Here is an 18926-nt window from a genome sequence, read left to right on the forward strand (position 1 = left end):
GCTGTGGCTTGGTCCTTTTCAGATTGTAGAGGTCATAGGCCCATCGACTTTTGTGTTGCAGGATTTAACAGGCAGGAGAGATTCTCTGCCTGTGAATGGACAAATTCTCAAAATGTATTTTCCATAGAAGAGAATTCTTCTAATTTTTGTAGGATAGATTTAATTTTTAGTTTTTATTTTGTTTTGTTTTTCTCTTTTTATGAATAAAACCCGTTGTAAATGATCATTTAAAAAGGATTCATGAAAGAGCACGCCAATTCTCTATCAGATTTTGATTTCGCTTGTACAAATAGCAATTTTTTTTGAAAATCTGAATCTTATTATTGACAAATAGAGTTAACTTCACCTTGATTACGATGCTAGTTTCAACCTCTAAAAAAAAAACTTTGACAAAAGCAACCTTTGGTAAAGAATTATTTTGTATCAGCACAATGAAAGGTATCATCAATAATAAAATAAGTATTCTCTGCAAAACTGTTGTTTTCAAAAACTCTATTATTGTCGTCCAGAACTTTCTTAAGGAAAAACAATGACTTCCTCCCTGCTAAAAGGAAATTGCAGCATTCAGAGAAACAATCCAAGGAAAACACTATATCTCAAAGAATAAGAGGTCTCATCACGAGCCGGCTTATCATGATCACAGATATTATAACTTGCTGACTTTGCCAATACTGTCTATCAAAACAGGGCCACGACTTAAGATTGTTGCAATCAAAAGACAAGAGGTCTCATCACGAGCCGGCTTGTTCAGCAAAAGTGTAAATCAAGTGAATGACTGTGTCATAATTTGGCCACCAAACCAAGACATTGTTCTTTAGAGAATTAAAAAAGGAAAAGTGTGTCAAAAAGGATTTTTTTCTCTGGAATGTTGCGAGTAACCTCAAGCAGGAAAAAGGATCATTGCTGGATAACATGGTAACCCTGTTGAGGCTATGGACGCTTGCGGGCATCAGAGGCTCTACCTACGACAAATGAGCATACTTTTAAGCCAGTACGCAGAGAAGACCTTATTTTATCTTTAATCAAGACCAAGTAATGTCTGGTGCGAATGCAAGAAAAAGCCTGAGGAAGCAAGCAATTGGGATATAAAAAAGGTTGAGACAAAGTATCGTTGACGAGGTGAGGGGTAATCTACTCTATCTGTCCATAACAAAATTTAGACATATAAAAATTTTGCTGTTTCGGAAGTGAACGGTCAATAGAAAAGCAGAGATAACTGGTTCTTCACAGTGAATCGCCATTGTTGTGGTCACCAACAACCCCCCTCTTTGTTTGATATTAGTAATAACATCAAGCAAAGGGGGACCCTTAACCAAAAATCCAAAAAAATATTTTGTTTAAAAAATCTTTTGTATTAACTCCCTAAGAGCTATATCGCATCGCAAAGGTAGAGAGAAGCATTTTCCCAAAGCGCATAAATACACTGAAAAAGAGCGACGCGAGAACCCATCGCATCGCGTGCATTAAAAGCGCTCAAAAAGGGAAAACCTAAGGAATCGCCGACGGCCGATATGCGATGTCGCACGTCGCAATGTCGCATAAGCAGCACAGAGTGATAAAGCGAAAATCTTGCGATCTTGCGATCTGCGATCATACAAAACTGCGATCTGCGATATTGGCAATTTGCGATAACACTTAATGACGTCGCAGTCCTCGATACTGCGATTCCAATCGCAGAAAGGACTCATCGCAAGAATTCTCCGACATAAACGGTAAACCCGAGATTGAGCGCGCACCTTAAGGGAAATTAATGATCGCATGCTTGAGTATCCAAGAATGATTGTATCGCATTTTTCGAAGAGTCAAATCATGATGAGTGTCAGAATTACGCATTCATTAGAACTTAATGCTTTCATGTCAATCTTTTCGTCATTTCTCTTCTTCTTTGCGTAAACTGCAAGACATGTAACTGATATAAACCTATATGCAGGAAACATCTAAGGAAAAGAGGAAAGCGCCAATGGGGTAACAGAGAGAAGATGCCTCCGCAAATGGATGCCGCATGCAGCAGGACCGCGGATTCCAGAGTATCACCCAACAGGCGCTGATGAAAATAGACTATCTAAGACTCAGAGTCAAAGGCGCACAAAAGCAGCGTGTTTGCAAAAGATCTTGAAGCTCAGACTGGGTAAAGCAAAAAGAGAAACACAAAAGAAGGAGGACGCTCCAGAAAAGCCTGGAACAAAGAATGGAAGTAATTCTCGATACAGGGGATTGTCCATACAACGCGACTCCTAACTCATTGAGTCATTCGCACGACCGGAAACCGAAATAGCAACAGCAAAATCAGTTCGAAAGGAACCTGGGTTGTACTAAGTGTACGCACAGCGAATACACCTAGCTAGAGAAAGGTTTTCAAAAATATCTTCTAGTCTGTCAGAAAGAGGTGCCAACTCTTGTCGTTTCTAATTTTCAAGCTCGAACAAAAGGAAAGGACAACTAGCCGACTCTTTCACGGCGAATAGCGCATTGCTTACAGCACTAAGGAGCAGATACAGAAATGGTTAGAAATTAGATTTGATTTTTAGAAATAAATTTTCTTTTAGTAAAAGGGCGGTCATTTGAAGCCGTTCCCTAAATTTGTGTAATTAAGATTAATTAGTTAGTAGTATTTAACCCTTCTCATGGCATTTGGAGAAGGGTCCAGAAATCTGTCAAAAAACTTGTCCTCAGAACATGCACTTTTGTACCCTTGGAGGGGGTTTTTGATGAATGGATGGATCGAGATTTATTTATGTTTGCATTTTAATGTCTGTTACTGATGTTGCACTTCTGTACTCTTAGCAGATATTAGAACAAGTAGAAATAAATCGTTATTGCTTGAAGTTTATTAGTGAAATCAGTCATAAATGGTACTTTTATCTCTTGACTAATTTCTGCTTATATTCCTAAAGTGATATGCAGCTGAGTTCTTTATATGTTAATGTATGAATGTGTGTATTACCATTTGGCACTTCTGTACGGTGGAGTCATTTATTTGTGCTTGACATATGAATAACTAATTATGCGATATGCTGTTCACAACTGTTTTGCCTAACTTTTTATGCAGAATGGTTTATCTTAATGGATTTCTATTCTTATGATAGCTGAATGATCTTTATTACCAGCTATTGTTCGAAATCTTTTTAGATCACATAATAGAAGAAAAATACCCCGGGTTAGCGTAGATTAGATGTATTTTTTTTCATTAGATTACAATAGCATAGAGTTAGTTTAGAAGTTAGAATTAAATTAGCTTAAAATACCCCTAGATCAATACCATCAAACTCTACACACACACACACCCCTCACATTGGGAAACTGGTCCCATTACCCCCAGTCGGACCCGCTACACCAAACGGGCACGGAGCTGCCAACCAGGTTCCCGACCGGGTGGGTATCCCCCTTGTTGTTGACCCGATTTCGGGGCCCTCAACAGGTCCCTATACTACTAGTGTAACGCCTTATTGTTATTAGTGCAACCCCCTTATTATATCGTTGTGCCCCTATAGTCCCCATATTGTTATTATTATGCCCCATAGAAGCCATTATTGTTATTGTTGTGCCTTTACATTATTATTGTTATGTCGGCTCTGATTACATTATGACCCCTTAGACTCCTATATATAGAAAGGAGGTCTTGTCATTTGTATAATCCAAGAATTGTACATTTGTGCAATGTACAGGAGGTTTCCCCTCAAAGAGGCTAATTTCTAAGGGGTTTATCTATATTTTCTATCTTTTTGTGAGATGGTTTCATAACATGGTTTGTGTAATGCCCTTGCTAATTTCCATATGGCAGTTTTGAGTATTTTTGCTAAATTGGGTCATGACTCTATTGAAATATACTGGATGATTTCACTCCTTATGGATGTGACTTCCATGAAGTTCTCCCCAATCTGTGCAAGGTTTTGAAGAAATGCATTGAAATGAATCTCTCTCTAAGCCTTTAGAAATGTGAGTTCTTGATGAATGAGGGGACTGTTCTTGGCCATTCCATATCCAAGGAAGGGATACAGGTAGACCCAAAAACAAATTCCATCATAAAAAGGGTCCCTACCCCTCAGAAGCAAAGAGATTTCAGGAACTTATTGGGACTAGATGGGTATTATAGGAGATTCATCTAAGACCTTAGTAAAGTGGTTTCACCTTTGTTTGGTTTACTGGCCAAAGATTCTAGATTTTGTTGGACCAACAATTGTCAAGAGGCCCTTGAACTATTGAAAGAAAAGTTGACCACTGCATCCATTCTAAGAGGTCCCAACTGGGCATTGCCTTTCCATATCCATATCGATGCATCAGATAAGGCTTTAGGGGGAGCCTTGGTACAAGCAGAGGATAAGTTTACTTATGTTAATTACTTCATCAGTAAGAATTTTTCTAAAGCTGAGATGAATTACACTATCATTGAAAAAGAGATCTTAGTTGTAGTACATTCTTTAAACAAATTTAGGTACGATATCACTCGGTACCAAACTTTTATTTATTTGATCATGAACCCATTAAATATTAGATGAGCAAGCTTGATGTTAATTCTAGGATAATTAGATGGTTGTTATTGTTACAACAACTTGATTTGACTATTATTGACAAACTAGGGAAATAAAATGTCGTTGCGGATTTTTTATCTAGGTTAATCTTGCCTGTAGGTAATGAAGATATGGTGGATGATCAACTGCTAGATGAGCACTTCTATCCCATCTCGGTGATTTCTCCTTCATTTGCTGACATAGTAAACTACTTTATTACTCGGAAGTTCCCTCCTAATCTATCATCCAGGGAGAAAAGTAAGACTATAAGGAATATCTCTCTTTTCACTCAGATTGGGGGCAATCTTTTTAGATTGGGACCAAATAAAATCTTGAGGAGATGTGTAAGATAAGATGAGGTATTTGACATCCTCTCAGCATATCATGATGATCCTTGTGGAGGTCATTTTGCTGCAAAAAGGACAACCTTTAAATTTTTACAGGATGGTTACTATTGGCACACTTTACATCAAGATGCAAGGAGATATACCATTGTATGTGATTAGTGCCAAAGGATGGGAAAAACCACACTTGGGGATGAAATCCCCTTACAAATTCAAGTGGACTTAGAGCTATTTGACAAGTGGGGCAAGCATTTCATTGGGCCAATTGATCCACCATTAGGATAGAAAACATATATCATTATGTGCACTCATTACTTGAAAAAGTGGCTGAGACAAAGGCAATCAAAGAAATAGCTAAGAAAAAAGTGGCAAAATGTTTAAGAGAAAAAAGCTTCTACAAGTTTGGGTATCCAAGGGAGGTAGTCACGGATCAATAAGCACAATTAACATCCAATTTGATTGAATATCTCATGATGCAACACGATATCAAGCACAAGACATCCACTGCCTATCATCCTCAAGCAAATGTGAAAGTAGAGGTCATAAACAAATCATTGGAGAGCATCCTAACCAAGGTTGTTAACATCATCAGGAAATATTGTGTAGAGAGAATAGTAGAGGCCACTTGCACCTACAATACCACTTGGAAAACCACCATTGGATTCACTCCATATGATTTGGTTTATGGGAAGAAAGCTCTGCTTTCTATTGTGTTTGAATATAACACTTTGAGAATGGCAGTTGGGTTAGACTTAGATGTCACCATAACACAGCCAAAAAGGCTACTCCAACTAAATGGCTTAGATGAGTTTCGAATGAAAACTCTCTTACACATTGAATTCATACAGCTACAGAGGAAGGTCTGACATGACAAGCCTATCAAGGAAAAGACTTTTCAGGAAGGGGATTGAGCCCTATTATATGAATCTAGGTTCAAAGATCTTAAATGGAAGCTAATGACAAGATGGTTGGGTCCATGCCTAGTGGAAATGTGTCATGAAAATGGATCTGTCCAGATCAAAACCATTGATGAGGAAGGCATTCCCTTTCTTGTAAATGTTTATAGGTTGAAGTTATATAGAACACCTCTATCCAAGGAGGAATTTGAATTTATTTCATCTTGTTAACGATAAATGGATTCATGCATGTGATTGATTGTCGGGTTGGTTGACCTACAGGGAAGGGAACCTTCACCACTTCCATCTTAAGCTCCTTCATGTTCTCCTTCCACTTCCAAACTCTGTCCCAAAACCCTATTTTATAATAAATTATGCCTAGTACATTGAGAGCACTCATCCTAGTGAAAGATAGACCTATGAGAGGTCCCGAGCTTGGCTGGGGGCTCAAACCAACCTCCCTCCATTTGTTTCAACTTCCATCTACCTCTCCATAACCTCAAGATAGTGTTTTCACCTTCAAAAACCACTTGGATGCCCTCCTGTATCATTACATGCCTACCTATAGCATTACAGGCACCTGTAGTTGATGAGCTTCATAAGTAGGTAATTATTTAGGCTCATTTTACCTCCTAACCTAGTCAAATCAACCATTCTCTTAGATTATTGTATGATTTTCTGATTATATTTATGCTTATAGAGTGAGTTGAGTTAGTTATAATGCTATGTGGTCTAACATGTATTTGATGCAAATTATTGATGGATTTCGAGGTCAAATTAAAGGATCCAGTGGTCAAATGGCAGCAATAACTCGAAGTAGACAGAGGAGAGGACTTATAGGAGGGAATCCCCCTCATTTATTACTCCTCACTTCGAATTCCCCTTCATTCAGCTCGGAGTACAAGCAGCCGAATCATGCACTAGAAGGCAGCCGAGCAAGTAGAAGATTATTGAGAGTTATTTCGAGTTTGGGAGCCAAGCCTCCCTAAATTTAAGGAAGCTATTGGTAGATTTAGATGTATAAGTAGAGAGGCCTAGGGCCTCACTAGGGTCAGAGTTTTTTGCTTATGTAAACTCTGCTCAAATTTCGAGCTTATTATTTTGTGACAGTTTCATGTAATCTTGCTATTGTTTTGATAATGAAGATGGAATCCTTTTTGAGCTAGCACTGAGTTACCTTAGAGGGCTGAAGCTCTTGGGTTAGGGCCTAATCCAAGTAGCCAAGCTTCTCTTTACTTGTATTTGTATGATTACTTCAGTTTGTAGATTAATTTTCTGTTATATGTATTTCTTTTATGGTTAAGAATAGGTTGCTTTTAATGATTTAGTAGTTTTCTTCCATTTATGATTTCTGTAATAGGTTAAGCAGTGATCAAAAAAGATTCAAAATTCTAGCAATAGTGCCTTGGCCTCTCTTCCTGCCTTTGGGATCATGATTTGAGGCAAAGACTCTCTTGCTGCCCCAAAAACACAGATTTTCCTCATTCATAGGACTTCTAGTCTTTGCAGCTCTTTAATACGTTAATAGTCCAATTTTTCTTTCCTTCATATCTCCTTTATCATGTTCATTTCCTGATTTGAAATATTCCTCTTTCATTCTTTCCTTTCCTACAACATTTCTCAGCATTTCCTTTCATAGATCACAGTTTAGACCATTTTAATGTAAAACTTTGTTTTTCCTAGATGCACTCATTTCATTTGTTGATTTTCGTGGTTGACTGTCAGTTCCTTTGTAGCAAATCTCTTCCAGCAGTAGGCCAAATTATCAATAATTACATCCTCCAACTGATCCATGCCCTACAGGTCTCCTAAACCTCACCTCAATTTTTCCCTAGTTTTCTTTCCTTTTTTCATAGAACTTCTTCCTCTCTCCTTGAGCAAACCCAATCATCTTTCTCTCTCCTGGTGATTCATGGTAGACCTTAGGTGCCCTAACACCTCATTCCAACCTTCATCCACCTTTTCCACCCACTCTTACACCCTCAAAATAGCGGAAATTTCTCTCGGCCTCCTCCTGTAGGCCTCCTGTAGTTTCCCTGTGTCCTCCTATAGTTTTTCTTGTAGGATTTCTTTTGAAGGCCGAGTGTGGGAAAAGCCTCCAGAAGGCCACCTAAGACCTCCTAGGACCCATCCACACCATCTTCCATCCTCCCAAGCTCCAAAACCACCCTCCAACAACACCTATTCGCTGCCACACTCACACACAATAAATAAGATGCATGTCAAATTCACATAAAAACACATAAAAATCCATAAATATGTATTTTGCTTATTTACTTCCAGAAATAGCATCGTTAGGTGTTGTTTACTTTCTTGAGTAGGTAATGGAATTTCTTTCATGGTTTTCATAGTGTTTTTGGAAAAAGTAGGATTAGCTTGTTAATCTGGGTTTACTAGGTCTTGCTTTACATTACAGTCTTTTCCCTTTCTGCAATTAGAATGGCTTCTATAGAGTAATCTTTCTTTCTTTCATCACACATAGAGCTTCTTTTGAGATCTATAGAAGTTGGCTTGAGCTCCTAGTGATCTTGTGTCGGCTGACCAAGTGACAACCTGCAATGAGAACTAGTACTTGTGCATATAGCACTGACGCTTCCAAGTTTGTTACGAACTACCAGGTTGATAAAAGTAAAGTTGGCAGCCCAGGAGTTGCAATATTCTTGCTGAAATACTGGCACTCACTAGTAGCAATCACCTATAACAGTATTTTCCTTCATCAGGTTTGATCCTCAATGCAACTTTGACTTAGCATAGATGCATAATGACCCCCAATTATGATGTTATGATCAGGGAAATCTCCTAGGCCACTCCAACCCTTCCTTTTATAGCAATGACCAATAGATGGGAGATATGTAGCTAATAACTAATATTAATGCTATAGAAATGACCCATTTATAGCATTTAAAATCTGTCCACTCCAACCCTTCCTTTTCTTCTCATAATTGGTTGGTAGTTTGATCATAAAATCTCCCCTTGAGTCAATGGAATTTCTATTTTCATAGCTAGAAGTAATTTGCAATTGTACCTGTATCAGCAAGCTTTTGTTCTAATTCAGTAGGAGGAAGGGTCTTTTAGCTCTTTTGATCTATTGTCATAACTAAGGGTGGCATGAGTGGAATCCTATCTGTTGTGCATATAAAATTGTCACCTCAAATTTTTTATGAACCCCAGGTTGATAGTTTGAGTAGAGGAGCCCTTGGGAGTTGCAACATTATTGGTGCAATATCATTTGGAAGTTTTTGTTCAGATAGGTGTAACTATTGAGCTTCAAGCTTGACATTATTATTTTCAACTTTTTTGTGATGTATTAGACTTACACTTTTTCATAATGGGAAGTTGGATTTTAAGTTGCATTTGAGTTAGTTTCAGAGGGTTGAGACCCTTGGGTTTGGGCCCAACCTAGAGGCTTTGGTCCCTCTTCTTGTACTCATGTTTCATCTTGATTCCAGGAAGTTCGTAGTTTCTTGCATTTCAGTAGAGATTAATCTATAAAATCATCTGGTTAGAGCCTATACATCACCTCTCTTGTGGGAGAATGAGTGGAAGGATTCACAACCACAGTCCAAAAAGCTTTTGTTTACGATTTCTTGGAAATAGAGTAGTGTTAGTTATAGCTTAGAAGTCAGTTTAGTGATTATATTAGTGGTATTGCATGAATTAGATTGTATTTAAATTCAACTCATCTTTTCCATCATAAGTTATTTCATTTTGTTAATGATGAATGGATGCATGCATGTGATTGATTGCAGTGCTAGTTGACCTATATGGAAGGGAACCTTCACCACTTATATCTTAAGTTCCTTCATCTTCTCCTTCCACTTCCAAACTCTGCCCCAAAACCCTGTTTTATAAGCCATTCTTCCTAGTACACCGAGAGCACTCATCCTAGTGCAAGACAAGCCTCTGAGAGGTCCTAAGATTGGATAGGGGCTCAAACCAACCTCCCTCCATTTGCTTCAACTTCCATCCACCTTTCCATACCCTCAAGACAACATTTTCACCTTAAAAGACCACTTGGATGCCCTCCTGTAGCATTACAGGCCTCCTGTAGCATTGCATGCCTCCTATAGCAATGACCTATAGAAAATCTATATCAACATTTGCATTCATCCATTTTGATCTCCAGTGCAACTTTAACTTAGCATAGATGCATAATGACCCCCAACTGTGATTTAATGATTAGGGAAATCTCCTAGGCCACTCCAACCCTTCCTTTTCTTCACTATAAAACATAGTAGAGTTTGTTTCTTTATCAGGCAATTAGGTTACCGATTTATAATAAAGTGTGAACTAGGTAGATGGTACATACAATTCTAATTGTTAGTTTGATGAATTATGAAAGATAAATTATCTTCCTTTCTACAATTAGAAGTGGTAGTTTCATGAATTCTATAAGATAACATAGCTTTCTTTCTATAGGTAGATGAGGTAATTTGATGAATTTTGTTTCCACTCATGCCACCCTGAGTTATGAAATTAGATCAAAAGTGCTCAGAGACCAGGGAAAATTTTAAGAACCCCCCCTAAATTTATATGTATAATAAATGGGCGAATCTCCATGGTATATAGGAAAAATGGAAGGCGATTTTATCAATAATATAATATGTATATATAATTTTTTGGCGAATCTCTCACTAGGCATGGCGAATATTTTATTCAATTATAAAATCTTGTAAGATCTTGGTATTACCATGGGTCAATACCATGGGTTATCATAAACCTGGAGCTGAAAAATTACTATTAGTAATTTATAAAAATTAATAAAATTAATAGTTGATTTTTTTTTTTTTTTTTTTTTTTAACCAAGCTAAAATGTTTAACATACATTAAATTACAACATCCATTTTACTCTTGATCCAAGCCCCGAGAGGGATCAAATATTTTTTCACTCTATGTTAGTTTGCATATCACGATATTTGATACCTCTCATACATTAAATTACAACATCCATTTTACTCTTGATCCAAGCCCCGAGAGGGATCAAATATTTTTTCACTCTATGTTAGTTTGCATATCACGATATTTGATACCTCTCGGGGGATAGTAGATCCAGAGTAAAAATGGATCTATGCGGTTTAATTCCCCTATTTAAATAGGCTACATTCCAGGTGAATACCATGGGTCAATACCATGTGCCATTTTGGTGAATACCATGGGTCAATACCATGTGCCATTTTTATTTTTATTAATACTCATATTAGGGTTAATAATGTTTTTTTGCATGGTATTAATAACAATCTAGTCCATGGTATTTGTCCCATAATATTTTTCCCATAGGTTTCACCTAAATATAACGCATTTTTTGAGTGTTCTTAAATATAAGGTGACTTATGGAGTAAATATAAAAAAATGTTTTATTTGTTTACCATACCTCTCGTTTATTTATATTTTTATTAATTTACCATACCTCTTTTACAAATATGGTATTTGGCCCATAGGATTCACTTAAATAAAACCTCTTTCTTGAGCCTTCATAAATAGAACGAGGGTTATGGATTAAATAGAAAAAGAGGTTTTATTTATTTACCATATGATCTAGTTTATTTATATTTTTATTTATTTACCATACCTTTTGAGTAAGTATAAAAAGACGTTTTATTTATTTACCATACCTCCACTTTACTTATATTTTTATTTGTTTACACCCTTGCATGTATATAAAGTGACTTATGGAGTAAATATAAAAAATGTTTTATTTATTTACCGTACCTCTCATTTATTTATATTTTTATTAATTTACCATACCTCTTTTATAAATATGGTATTTGGCCCATAGGATTCACTTAAATAAAACCTATTCTTGAAAATGGGTGAATGGATTCACTTAAATAAAACCTATTCTTGAAAATGGGCGAATGGAAGGTTGTAACTCTTAATTTCAAGGGCTAAATTTATCTTTTTTACCCTCTCCCTTAAAATAAGGTGTGCTATTTGAGGTGATTTGTAAAAATATACTATGATACAAAATATTCGCCCACTAAAAATTTAAAACTCCTTAATTTCGCCAAAGGGCGAACATTCGCCCCTAAAATTTTCTATGTCAGAGACCCTTCCTCCTACTGAATTAGAATGAAAGCTTCCTGATAAATGTACAATTGGAGATTTCTTCTAGCTATGAAAATAGAAATTCCATTGACTCAACTTGTAAATTCTAACTAATCAATTCATGAAAGGGAAAAGGCTAATCTACTTGCAGAAAGAAATTTAGGTTATCTTACAAAGTTCATCAGATTACCACATCTACTTGTAGAAAGAAAGCTATTTTATCTTGCATAATTCGTCAACTTATCACATGTACTTGCAGAAAGGAAGTTAATTTATCTTGCATAATTCATGAAACTACCAATCAGAATTGCATGTACCATCTACCTAGTTCACACTTTCTTATAAATCAGTATGCTACTTGCATAATAAAAAAAGTAACTCTACTTTGTTTTTACAGTGAATAAAAGGAAGGGTTGGAGTGGCCTAGGAGCTTCACCCACAGAACCCATTGACTAAGAAGAGTCATCCTAAAGATTCCTTCCTTGGTTTCTTTGGACCTATAGTAGTCCCTTTACTTGTTATTGAAGGCTTGTTGCATTTGGACCCAGGTAGTAATTGTAATCATTTCTCCATCCTTGTGATTATCAACCCACTCTTCGAGGAAACCACTTTTTGGTGCCATTGTTGGGGAGGTGTCTAAGTAGAAATTTTTCTTATTAAGCATTATTTTCTATTTTGCATATAGTTTTTGTTTTTTTCATGCCTCTTAGGAGTAAGGATAATCAGGGGAAATTCTTACCAAAAACCCCCACACCCATAAATAGTCAATCTTCACTCTTCTTTGGTGACTGTGGACTTCCCTCTCTAACTACAATGGAGTTAGAAGACCCTCTAGGTGAGAAACCTGAATTTTTTGAAGAACCTATTGGGGAATAAGAAGAACCCACTTCACCTACCCAAACTATGTTTGAAAACAAGGACAATTAGGTTTTCCCTATCAGAGAGACCAATGGAGAGGCTAGAATGAAGAATATAAGACCTACTGCTCTTCCACACTTCGATGGCTTAACCTTTGAGGATCCTGATACCTTCATGTTTGAATTTTTTATTGTCTATAGGACCATGACTATGCCTATGATGAACATAAGATGAATTTATTGCCCTTTACCCTTAAATATGAAGCCTTGCGCTGGTTTATGAATCTGCGTGGGGGTAGCATGACTGCCTGGGCCCAAATGCAACATTCCTTCAATAACAAGTTTATGGACTACTGTAGGTCCAAAGAAACCAAGGAAGAAAAACTTTGGATGAATCTTAGACCTCATGAACCCTAAAAGAATATGAGGAGAGATTTCAACTTTTATTGGAGGGCCAACTGCACCCTTGATCATGAATCACTCAAACTAGTTCTTCTACAATGGATCAGGGAAGACATGTTGGAAACCCTCAACCTGTTCTCTGGAGGAGATATATATAAGTTATCCTATGATGACATTAAAATTGTGTTCAAAAATCACTCTAGGACTTCCGGGAAGAAGGGTAGGGCTGGTCAAGGCTTGGCCAATTCCTCTCTCTTGACAACATTTATTAAGAATGAGATAGGTTAGATGTTGGAGGATTGCAAGAGTGAGATGTTGCATACCTTTGCACTGCAAATGGATACCATGCAAATCAAAATAAAGTAGGAGGATGCACAAAGGGCACTAACTATTTTCTGCCCTAGATGCACTAAAAGACATCCTAAGAATTATTTCCCATTGAATGCCATAGAGGTTTGCCTAGTTTGTTAAGAAAATCATGCAACAGACAAATGCCCTTCTTTTCGAGGACTAAAGGTTGTATATCATGGGGCAAAAGGAGGGTCAAAGAAACTTTGTTTCATCAATCAAAGAATACCTCAAGAACCTTGGCCATATCAACAAGGCATGTTAGGTGCACACTACTCTTATTATAATCTAAATCATAATGCACCCTTGCAACCTTGGTACTCTTCCATTCATTCATCCTGGTCCCCACCTCCTTCTTCGCCTTATGATCCTCCATATCCTCCTCAACCTGTCAACCATCCTTTCAGCTTGTTGTAGCGACTACAACCACCCTCAAAATATTTTCCTTAGCTTCGTTTTGGAGCCTCCCTTCCAACTTTTCACAGCAGCTTGTCTTGCTTCATCAGGTTCACAAGCTTCAATGTTTTTCTGGTACAAAGGCAGCCTGTCGATCACAACTCGATGCATTCCCCTCATAGGTTGTTCACCCGGAATTGATCCAGCTACAGGTTGAGAAACTTCCTCAAGAAAATTGCACATTTCTGGAGGGAAACCAACCTTCCCTCCAGAAATTACGCAATCTTGTCTGGTAGCCTACTAGGCTCCAAGATTGCGCAATTCTACCAATGAACACTCCTAGCAGGAATTGCGCAATTTTCCCCATCAGGGTTGCTCAGCCTAGAATTGGGCAAATCTTGGCAGAAGTCAGCTACTCTACCTATAAATTCCGCAAATCTCCTGGGCAATCAGCTCAATGCCCAGCAAGAAATGTGAATTTCCTTCAAGCAGTCGAGTAGTCTCTTGCATGTGCAACTGAGTTGACCAGTTCCCTCCGGGACTGAGAAAAACTGACTTGCATGCATGGGCTACTTCTCCCAAGGCAACATGCAAAGGCATCCCTTGTTTTAGGGATATATTTTTAGCAGTTGGAGGTTACATGCAAGGATCATTTCAGAAACCTCCCACCAAGTGTCACTTTCCCTAGATTTGTGGCATGCACGTCACAACCTCGATGTTATCAAAACTCATCAACCAGATGCTGTAGAGCTCATTCCTCACATCAACCTTGCAGCTCTGACATCCCACATCACATCTAGGAGCAGTCGGCACATTCAGCTCAATTGTTTTGTGGTAAGCCTGCTTCCCATGCCTTGTGTTGCATTTTTGTCGCTTTTTTTGTTTTCTCTTGTATGAGTATTGTTTTCTTGATTTCTTTGAATGCTTGTTGTAATTTACATGTGTATTAGCTTTTCCTAGCACCGTTTTGGTTTTCATCAACATCTCAATGTTGTCGCATACATGAAACTGTTTTTCACGAACGGTTACTGATTTGACTACTGGCCTCACCCACATGAATGTTGTTTTGTATTCTAAATCTATCATTCTCGATTTGCATTTATGATCATTCACTTATGATTACACTCAGTATCACCATGAATTCACACTCACAATCACTTTCAGTTGCATGTCGGAGAGTATGTCCAACCTCGGCCCAGACTCTGCCTCACCAAGAGCCTCACCAAGACAACATTGCGCAATCCTAAGAGGGAAGGCTCTGCCTTCCTCCCCAGAAGTGTGAATTTCTACCCAGCAGCTATTCCCCAGGCCTGCTTTGCGTAATCCTAAGGGACACTAACTGCTGGCCAAGAAAATTGCGCAATGCAGTCACTAAGCCTGCAGCCATTGCTAGGTGAGATTGCACATTGCACAATCCCAACAGTCAGTAGCCATACTGGACTATGCATTGCACAATTACATTAGCTAGTCAGTCTCCTAGCAACCCAGACTATGCCTTGTGTAGTAGTGGCAGTCGATCTCCCGACCTCTCGGCCGAAATTGCGCAACCTTCATGATTAGTCACACAGGTATGTTGCAAGTCAGTTCTCAAGTTCATTTTTGTTTTAGACTAACAGATTGCTTTCCATGAGTGTTTCCATGCCTCTAGGTATTGCAGGTGTTCATCTGCCTCTCAGCAGTGCATGTACAATGGTTTCCAAGAGAGCAGAGTTAAAGACACCATTCAAAGTGCACCTAGAGATGCAATCGACCAAATGTCTATGAGCTTTCTTACTCATGAAGATATCAAGTTTTTCGTAGACAAGAACATCGAGATATCACAACAATCAGCATCATGAACAGTAGATGAAGGAAGCATACCGAACGCAATGAATACTATGAATGCAACGAATGCAACAAACACAATGAATGCAATGAACACAACGAATGCAACAGATACAATGAATGCAAGAGGAAGGTTGTTGACAACATGGAGGTAGAATGAAGTTGCAAGATCAAGTAGATCCATTGATAATAAAAGCAACTTTGGAGACTCAGGCTATGAGGTGACGGCGTGACATGAAGATCACGTGAAGATAGAGAATGGAACAGAGGAGGAGTTCAGAGGAGGAGTTTCATGTGCTGAAGTATCAACTCGGGAAGAACATGAAGCTGCACAGACAGACGAATGAGTTGCAACAGGAACAGAAACAACAGTGGGTGCAACATGCACTCACGTATGAAATTGCACCCGTACAAGTTAAATATCCATCCCAATAGCTGAGATAGAGCAGACATGGTGAGTAGTGTTGTTGATTTCATGCATGGTATTCAACAACATGCATGTCATTTTGTGCACACATGCAATCCAACCCATTCAACACACTCACCAAGGTGAAGACAAGAAGAAAGTCCAACTGGAGCTGACATGTACTTTAGAAAGTTGATGTGCATGACCACCAAAACACACTTAAAGATCAACACAGACACTATGCATCAGTGTGTTGTCAGTTCATCTGCACCCAAGCAGACCATGTGCATGTTAGCAGACGAGTTGGATGAAGGGGCCGAACCAATGCACCGGTTGCAACGGAGATAAGAGTTCGCTTCAGCAAGATGTCACCATGGGGTGCATGCACACCATCACGAATGACCAAGATTGGCATCAAATCACCACCTTCACCATCACAAGCATGTCAAAGAGTTGGTCTTATCACAACGGACTGATTGTTAGTGAGTCTTTCATGGCTTGCTCAAGCCATTTTGTCTCACATGGGAACATGTGGATTGTAATGTTAAGTCATGTCAAGTGTAAGTCAAGTGCCAATAGTTGGATGTAACATTCATAGAGTAGATGAAGAGTCATGAGGGCAGTTGAACTATCACAAAGGGGAATGTCAACGGTCACCCTACCTTTTGCTATAAATAATCCTTCATAACTCATTGTAAGGGCTTTTGGTCATCCAAGCTTCTGATTAGACTATCTTGAAGAAATATTGGACAATATTGTAATGTGCCTTGGCTTCTCCACTACACGGAGCTAGTGCATCTCTTTGGAGGAGCAGGCGGATGTGGCTGTAACGTTTCACTGTTGGGGCTAGCAGGTTTACATGGATGTATTGTATCATTGGGACTTACACTTCTTTATGTAATAAGGGTCATCACATTTTCATGCATATGTTGTTATTGTAGTTGGATTATTCCAGTTTCTTAGCAATGTATGTTCTTTAACTTACGTATTTGTATATGAACTGCTTTGTATGCGATTATATGAGTCTTGTTGCATATGTGTTCTTGGTTTAACCATCACATTGGATTTCCAATTGATCTGCTTTCCAGGTTGTGATGCACCTTCGCTCGCGTGTTTCCTTCTCAGCTGAGTACTACTACAGGTTGCCAAGGGGCGCACTCATCTCATCCCCCATGTGTTAGAACCTCTCATTCACCTTCCTTGACTCACTGTAGCGGTCACACCCTTGCTACTGACAAAGTTATCTTACTTGCCTCTGTGTGACATTGCGGTCAAGGCATTACCTTATGACCCACTACTGGGACTCCTACACCAAATGATCTGAGGTCTAATTGGGACTTCTTAATGGGGAGATCCCCTTGACATGTTGGCAGGTCTAGCACCATCAACACAGCCATATTCACCCCAATATTCTCAATGGGGAAACCCATCTCAAAGGTGGAGGCCTCAAGTTAACCAACCTCTTGCTTTACTACCTCCACCCCAACGTCAACACTGCTCACTCATCCTACTCCCCCTAAGAAACCTCAAATTCCTGCTCAACCAAATCTTAACTTGAACAATAAGCAAGCACAACAAGTCTACAATGGAGAGACATATTATCCTTCTTATGCTGTGGAAATCCAGGAGATCAACCTCCATCTAGGAGAGTTCCTCCAGATAGCCACCACCTTCTCCACCTGAAGAGATTGAATAAGAGAAGGAATATATCGTTCCTCAAGTCAATCGACCTTCTTTTCTAGAGAGGTTGATCCATCCTAGACATCACACCCAATAAGAGGTTGAACTTTTGGGAGAATTGAAGAATGTGTGTGTTAAAATACCCCTTCTCTAGGCCATTAAATATGTTCCCATCTATAATAATCTCATCAAGGATAAATGTTTCAAAAATCATGGGAGAAGAAAAAGAGACACCCCCACCATAAACGTTGTTGGGAAATTATCTGATTTGATGCTTGGGGAGGGTGATCTTCCTGAATCTATAGACCCTGGAAGTGTTTTAGTAGATGTTCACATTGATGGCCTTATATTCCCTAACACCCCGATTGATCTTGGGGTTGCAATCAATGTGATTACTAAGGAAACCATGCTAAAGTTAAACCTCGAAGGGGCTTTGAGAAACACCACCACAGTGTTGCGGCTTGCAAAAAAATCCATAGTAGCTCTTGAGGGTGTTGTTGATGATGTTATGGTCTCCATTGACTCTTGGGAGTATCCTACTTATTTCCTGGTTCTCCAGCCCAAAACCAAGTTTAATGGATATCCTGTTATCTTGGTAAGGCCATAGATAGCCACTATTGATGCTTACATTAGTTGTAGAGCTGGGAACATGAACATTAAGAATGGACATTTTTCTAAAAAGTTGGTATTGTATCCTCCTGATCAACCTTCTATTGAGCATGACTTACCCTTGTGGTTAGACGAGGAGGAATAATATAATCTGTATCACACCACCCCCCACCCAATATTCACTCTGGACATTATTGCAAGAGGGGGGCAACCTGATGAAGATGATCTCATTGACCATATCCTTCAGAATCAACCCCCCACTCCCATACCAATTGAGGGGACTATCCTTTTCCATTCCATATCCAAGGAAGGGATACAAGTAGACCCAAAAAAAAATTCTATCATCAAAAGGGTCCCTACCCCTCATAAGAAAAGGGATGTCTGATGCTTCTTAGGCCTAGCTGAGTATTATAGGAGATTCATCCAAGACTTTAGTAAAATGGCTTCACCTTTGTTTGGTTTACTCGCCAAAGATTCAGATTTATATTGGACCAGTAGTTGTCAGGAGGCCCTTGAAGTGTTGAAAGAAAAAATGACCACTGCACCCATCCTAAGAGGTCCCAACTGGGCATTTCCTTTTCATATCCATACTGATGCATAAGATAAAGTTG

The sequence above is a fragment of the Pinus tabuliformis genome, chromosome 6 (assembly GCF_031772625.1).
Source record: "Pinus tabuliformis cultivar Carrire ecotype Pingquan chromosome 6, CPIR1, whole genome shotgun sequence".
Classification (NCBI taxonomy): domain Eukaryota; kingdom Viridiplantae; phylum Streptophyta; class Pinopsida; order Pinales; family Pinaceae; genus Pinus; species Pinus tabuliformis.